Source organism: Bidens hawaiensis, unplaced genomic scaffold (assembly GCF_021521415.1).
Source record: "Bidens hawaiensis isolate Kalapana, Puna unplaced genomic scaffold, B.hawaiensis_p1.1 tig00023644_1, whole genome shotgun sequence".
NCBI lineage: Eukaryota > Viridiplantae > Streptophyta > Magnoliopsida > Asterales > Asteraceae > Bidens > Bidens hawaiensis.
This window is the reverse complement of record NW_027493714.1, coordinates 322,377-330,197: the sequence shown is the minus strand read 5'-3', so window position 1 is coordinate 330,197 and position 7,821 is coordinate 322,377. Positions and strand designations below refer to the sequence as shown.

General features: G+C 45.4%; 1 pseudogene; it reads right to left on the bottom strand.

Moving 5' to 3' along the window:
* Positions 1-518: 518 nt before the first annotated feature.
* Positions 519-1,655, bottom strand: LOC143567845 (CASP-like protein 4C1; annotated as a pseudogene).
* Between the last annotated feature and the right edge of the window lie 6,166 nt (positions 1,656-7,821).

Genomic DNA, 7,821 nt, shown 5'->3' with positions numbered 1-7,821 from the left:
CCTTTCTTGTACGTATGGTTACTGCGAGTACTTATATTGATTATGAACCTTTTTTTCCTAATTTGACAAATAAAGTTCAAAAACTTATTTTTTAAATACATCAGTAAACACTAGTATTTTCGAAAACAAAATCACTCATTAGTCAATCTTATATTCTTGTGCACATTTGGACCTTTGGCCACGTTAGAATAAACAATTATCCTTGAGTAACGCGTTTTCCACACTTGTAAAGTATTATTTTAATTTTTCACTTTTATTTATCTTTTAACATAAGAAATAGACAAGCAATAATTGACTGAAACCACCCCTGGTCAAAGCATGGGAAAACTCAAAAACCGTACACCCTCCACGAGACATAAAGTCATTCAAACGAATAAACACGCCACACAAAACCAAACCACTCCTAGTCCTCACAGAGGTGACACAATAATAATAATAATAATAATAATAATAATAATAATAATAATAATAATTTAACGCTCAATAATTTGATGTCTCTAAAACCCAAAACAATGTTCCTACACATGATATCTAGACCCCTTGATTACGAAACAAACAACTCTAAACCCCGACAGTAACGAAGACATCATCAGAAACAAAAATCCCGCAAATCCTAAGCCCACCGCGATGTTTGACTGGACACAAAACGCGTCACACGTGGCAACACGTCTAAGTTGCCTCGCCATCTCCGTCCCAGCTGAGTCTGCTGATAGTAGCAAATATGCGAAAACCTATAGATGTAAACATTCTTTTAAAAATATACTTAAACAATATGCAAGGCAACTTATTACCGGTTTATCTGTCACTTATTGTTATTGTGATTATTTAAATGCATACAACCATCTTAAAATTACTATAAAATAAATTAGCGCCACTAGTGGTAGTGAAAATTTTGAATATTTCAAGACGAAGTTTTTAAAGATTTGAGAAAAGTACATTACACGTGGTCCCGGATGCTTTTTATTGGATGATTGGGATTTTAACGTATAAATAACACTAAATAAATATATTTTTTGGCGCGCTTAAATAATTTTATGAATAATGAGTGATGAAAATAGAGAACCTGATCATGGCCAAAATCGAACCAGACTTGTAAGAACTCAGGGAAAATGGTAGTGCCTCGAGTAATCTCCCAAGCAGACGCAACCATTTCGAATAATGAATATAAAGTGATGATCCCATTTGCCGCCACAACGAATCTGTCGAGCTTTAATTTGTTAGCAATTAGCATCAATAAACTAATGTACGTTTTAATTTAGATAACTGGTACAGTTTAGAAGTACTGTAGTTTGTCGTTAAATAAAAAAAGTATTAAATAAAGTGTGCACGGTAAAAAAATATATATATTTAATAAGGTGTGCAGTAAAGATGTTCTTTATATTATATAATATAATAATAATTCATGTAATTTATAATTAGTGGGTGTGTAAATTAGCCGAGTAATTTAATTTACCTGAAGGCCGCAAAGTCGTACCAACGAGTCGTATCGGACTTGGTAGCGATCATAAAAACGACAGCCGAGAGCGAAAAGCAAAATGCGGCTAGACGAGGACGAAAATCAAGTAATTAAAACGTCGAAGCTTGCGTTCGGAGACCGTGGAGTGGAAGTGAGGCGTGTCGTGCGGGTGGATTCGATACCGCCGTTCCCAGTCATGTTTGTGTTAACTAATGAAAAGAGAAGTGGTAATGTGGTGTGTGTATATATAAAGTGTGTGTATATATTATTCTAGTGTGTTAAGTGATATTATTATTCACGGGTGGGAGCATGATTTCCATGGGGAACATAAAAAAATGGGATAGTGAAAGAAAGCAAAGGGAGAAGGGTGTTGAAAAGGTAGGTTCCAGCAGAGCCCAGTTGAACCCGCAAGACTCACTTTGAAGAGAGACGTCTGCGCAGAAACCAACTGGATCCGCAGGACCCACCATGCTCAGAGACGTGACGTCCTTACGCGCAGTACGCAAGCTGTTCCCGCAGGAAATGCCTCCCAATGGTGAAGTACTCTGCCTGTTCCCGCAGCTGCGGATACAAGCCATCAGGGAAGGCCACCCGCGCAGCAAGGCTACACGCACAAGGCACTTAGCTCTCAATAATTCAGTTGTCACCTGAAGGAATGAGCAAAGCCGGGAACAATCCCGCACAAAGGCGGGAGGGGGAATACTCCCGCCCAAATAAGCCAGTCCGTACGATACGGGAAGATCTTCTGTACTGTACCTGACGAGGTATGGGCAAAAGATCTGACCAAAGATACGACAGCTCATTGACAACAGTATGGCGAGCAGCATGCTCTTGTACTGTATGTCACTATTAGCCGCTGCCTACTCACCAACTCCTGTCATACCACGTGCATAGCCGGCAGTTGGTGGAAAAGGAATAGTACACAGCAGGCCTGGTCACTGTCAGCCGCTGCCTACCCACCAACTACCAGCATGGCACGTGCGTAGGCCACAGTTGGTAGAACAGGAATACTATTCAGCTGGCTACACCTTCTTGGAAACCTACCTTCGGCTATAAATACCCCAAATGGTATGATCATCTCATCTTATCATCTTATCATCATATACTATCTCGTATTACATATTATACCTGATATCTGCTCTAGCAATCTCTTAATATACATTTATATTTAAGAGCAATCTAGTCTGATTCTCACGCCGGAGGGTGGTCACAAGGAGGAACCCCCCCCCCTTCTCAGTGACGAGCTGACGGTGTCTGTTTTGCAGGTTATCAGAAGAACCATCTTTATCCGGGTCCAACCCCTCGTGGGAAACATCTATTTGACCCCTAGATTATCCGTAATCTGCCCGGGGTCGATTAGTGTTTCTTCATTGGCGCCATCCGTGCATAAAAGCTAGAACTTCATTTCTTTTCAGTTTTTTCAAACTTCTGGAAAGATGGTTAAAGAAACCCTGGTAACCACAACCCCAACTACTGGGGGGAATACCGCCGACTACACAGTTTTTACGAACACTACCCCGGTTACCCAAGCCGGGGCAAGTGCAGTAAATTTTACGAACACTACCCCAGTTACCCAAGCTGGGGCAAGTGCAGTAAATAATCGCTCACTGGGATTCACTGATACCCGGTTAGAGAGAGAACGAACGAGGCTCCCCCGCCAAACACTCGATGAAATTAAAGCATGGGCGGAAGCACGTCAAAAGGAATTCCAAGCTGAGTTGGACGAACGCTTGCGTTCCGTCCAACAGGCTGACGAATTTGGAAGCACTCAACAGCTCAACATGAGTAGTGAGTGCGAATACTCGGAGGAATCCGACACCGACGCGAACCCTCGCCATAGGGCAAAAGGGAAGCGTAAGGAAACGGACTCCCAACCGAGAAGGCGTTTTGGAGAAACCTTCAAACCAAAAAACGCAGGTGGAAACCCACGTGACTTCTCCAAAACATTTACACCAGCTGCTGCAAAGGCGGGAACGTCCAAATTTGCAAGGGACATTGCGGAAGCAATCGTCCCGAAAAGTGCCAAACAGATGTCCAACATCGGCACTTACGATGGTATATCTGATCCAGACGATCATTTGAACAGGTTCATAGCGGGGGCAACCGTCAGTAGTTGGACGGAACCTACGTGGTGTTACATGTTCCAAATGACGCTTGTTGGGGCAGCTAGAGCGTGGTTCGATCGTCTACCGGCCCACCACATCTACGATTGGGAAGACTTCCAGCAGAAGTTTAGCCAACACTTCAGCCAACAAAGAAAGTATACCGAGGAACAATGGACAATCCTCAAGTGCATTCGAGAAAAAGATGAATCTTTGCCAGACTTCATCACTCGCTTCAACTCAAAGAAGCTAAGTCTGGGTAATATCAGCGAAGATCTTGTTCGCGCTGCCTTTATCCAGGGCGCGAACGACCCAGAGCTCATCCGCACCTTAACGGGTAAAGATGGCATGCCATCCACATGGGATGCCATCATGACAGCAGCTAAACGTTTTGCGGAAACGGAGAAGCAACTGGGTAGAGATCTCCCCCAGAGCACAAACCTCTACACCCAGAAAACAAGAGAAGACAACGTCCTTACCGCCCGATTAAACAAAAAGCGGAAGCTAGGCATTTGGCAGTCAAGGGTAAACTTTGACACCTCATCCGACTTGCAACATCGGTTAGGCGGAAGGGATAACGTACAGTCGAACCAGAACTCTAGATGGACGCCACTCACCAAAAGCGTCACCGAGATATTCGCTACTGAGGAGCTCACATGGCCAAAGGCTCCAATAATCCGACATCGTCACAATGCTGATCGGAGCAAATACTGTGACTTTCACAGGACAAAAGGCCACAACACTGAAGAATGCACAGACGTTAAGGACATGGTCGAAGCATTTGTCAGAGATGGGACGCTCGCGCACCTCGTGGCGCAATGAACGCTGAGCAGGCTGATGCGTGTAGAACCCCAGTTGGGGAAAACACGAATAAAATTACAGCTTCAATGTTGGAGACTACATACTGCGTAAACAACGAGATCCCGAACCAGGTGCATATCGGCTCGATGGCACTCCCATCCCAACAACATGGAAGGGAGCTCAATTACACAGTTTGCATGTAGATCAATTCCAAATTTGTAAAGAAAAGGCCCAGAGCCACTTCTAATGGAAATGATTCTCCTTAGAACATCGACGCTGATGATTTTACATTTATACTTTTATGAATCAACACTGATGCCGGTTTTCACCGCATACAAAGTGTGAAAGTCGTTGCGTGGGGAAGGCGGCAAAACCCGCATAAACCCAAAAAATGGCAAACCTTCACGCAGGTCAGTTAAAGGTAAAGTTCAGTCATCCCACTAAATGAAAGTGCCGGTCTATCCGCATGAATCATGATAGAGGAAACTGAACACTAACCTATTAACAACCGCGCGTCGAACGGTTAATTTATTCAACACGGATATGCCGGTTTTCACCGCATAATTACGTGGAAGGTCGTTGCGTGGGGAAGGCGGCAAAACCCGCATAAACCCAAAAAACGGCAAACCTTCACGCAGGTCAATTGAAGGGTAAAGTTCAGTCATCCCACTAAATGAAAGTGCCGGTCTATCCGCATGAATCATGACAGAGGAAACTGAACACTAACCTATTAACAACCGCGCGTCGAACGGTTAATTTATTCAACACTGATGCCGGTTTTCACCGCATACAAAGTGTGAAATTCGTTGCGTGGGGAAGGCGGCAAAACCCGCATAAACCCAAAAAATGGCAAACCTTCACGCAGGTCAGTTTAAGGTAAAGTTCAGTCATCCCACTAAATGAAAGTGCCGGTCTATCCGCATGAATCATGATAGAGGAAACTGAACACTAACCTATTAACAACCGTGCGTCGAACGGTTAATTTATTCAACACGGATATGCCGATTTTCACCGCATAATTACGTGGAAGGTCGTTGCGTGGGGAAGGCGGCAAAACCCGCATAAACCCAAAAAACGGCAAACCTTCACGCAGGTCAGTTGAAGGGTAAAGTTCAGTCATCCCACTAAATGAAAGTGCCGGTCTATCCGCATGAATCATGACAGAGGAAACTGAACACTAACCTATTAACAACCGCGCGTCGAACGGTTAATTTATTCAACACTGATGCCGGTTTTCACCGCATACATAAGTGTGAAAGTCGTTGCGTGGGGAAGGCGGCAAAAGCCGCATAAACCCAAAAAACGGCAAACCTTCACGCAGGTCAGTCATAGGTAAACTTTGGTCATCCAACTAAATGAAAGTGCCGGTCCTAACCGCACAAATCATGAGAGGAAACCGAACCTATTGACAACCGCGCGTCGAACGGTTAACTTATTCAAAATACTTTAGAAAATTTCTAACAGAAGGATGAGGAAAACCTCCACGCAGATCAGATGTAGGTAAAGTTTAGCCATCCTACTAAGTGCAAGTGACGGTCCTACCCGCACAATCACGAATGAGGAAGCAAAACTTCAACCTATTATCTACCACGTTCAAAGGTTAACTTATCCTAAACACTTAGAAATTTCTAAAAAGATGAGGAAAACCTCCACGCAGGTCAGATATAGGTAAAGTTTAGCCATCCTACTAAGTGCAAGTGACGGTCCTACCCGCACAATCACGAAAGAGGAAGCAAAACTTCAACCTATTATCTACCACGTTCAAAGGTTAACTTATTCTAAACACTTGGAAAATTGCTAATTTAAACTAAAGTATGCAAGTCATATAACGTTTATAAAGCAAGGAATCCAGTGAAAATAGCGGTCTTACCCGCACAAAGATTTATATTTCATAATATTCGTTACAAGAATGGCCGGGTAACTACCCGCCTACAAGAATATAAATCTATACAAGCTAAACCTATCCTAACAGTGGGAAGGGATCTTCAGGATCAAGCTTCAGGGCCACTTCCACTTGGACCAGCACCATCAGTAGAGCGTGGCGGTTCAAGGAAAGCTTTAAGGATAGCTAGCCCATCATCAGCAGCAGCAGCTTCGTTCACCTTCTCCACCACCGGATGCGGGAAGGCGGCATACTGATTCACTGCTTGGTCGTATACAGCTTCAGTATCCACATCAAATAAAGGGAAGTTGGAAGGCGGGATGCCTTTCTCAACGAACCCTAGACCAAGCAGGAAGCCGGCCTTTTCCCCATCCTCATGAGAAGCGTTGAGGGCTGCGCTCATAGCATCGTCATAAGACGTCTCCGTGAAGACTCGATGCACAACCTACAAAAAAGAAAATATACAAGTATCAAAACATTTTCTATTTACAAAGAAAAGCGTGAAGACATGAAGCTAAACATACCTGAGACAACGCTTCTCGAAGAAGCCATTCCTTGGCAACCAGAGCCTCCTGGAGGGCAGCTTGAGCTTCGTTACGGGCGCGTTCGGCTTCACTTTTGTTGAGGTTGGCAAGCAACACTTCTTTAGCCGCAGCCTCTTCGACGCCCTTTAGCTTCCGCTCAGTGTGGTCAAGCACCCCCATCTGGTCCAAGATCTCTTGGAGCTTTTTGGCGTCTTCCATCGCCAAGGCATCATGAGCCTGCTGGAGAGCCTCTAATTTGGCTTTAAGCTCCTCATTCTCCACGCGTAGAGGCTCAGCAACAGCTTCAGCCTTGGTGGCCCTCTCGGTTGCGTTCCTTGCAGTTTCCTTAGCTAGCCGAAGCTGTTCGTTAACAGCTTGGGCAGCCTTGGAACGGGCCTCGAGCCGGGCCTGAACTTCAACCTCGAGGGCCTTGAAGGCCTTCTCCTTTTCCGCAGCCGCTGCGGTAAGCCTTACGTTCTCCTCCCGGACAGCCCGCGCCCGAGCTACTTCTTGAGGGCGAGCTGCTTTTAACTTGTCGTTTTCACGACAAAGCAGCTCGACGCGCGGCTGCATCCGGGCCAGGAGAACCCGAAGCTCATTGGTAGCCTACCCTCCTGGTAGCTAGCCATGGCTTCCCCCAACGCACCACTGGGAGCTGCGTGACGAGCCCACTCCACGCACTCCACAGGTGTGCGAAGGGTTGTTCCTCGGCGGATGTTCCATCGTGGAACATACACTTCATTGGAATCCGACACTGCAAAAAACAAAAAGCAGTTAGGAAAAGATGATAAAAATATAAAGAGGCCAAAAGAACCCTACGCACCTGTAGGGTCAACAACAGGCCGATAGCCGCCAAACCCATCACCTGAACCCAAGGGAAATCCATCCAAGAGGTCAGGCAGATGGGAAGGAGGCAGAGGTTGGCGATAAGCCCCAAGCATACCTGAAGTATCGGCTGTAGCTGCCGACGTCGGAGGCATGGAGGCCGCCGCGGTAGAAACCAACGGAGGTGAACTCACCGGAGGTGAACTCACAACCGTGGTCGCCGCTGCGGAA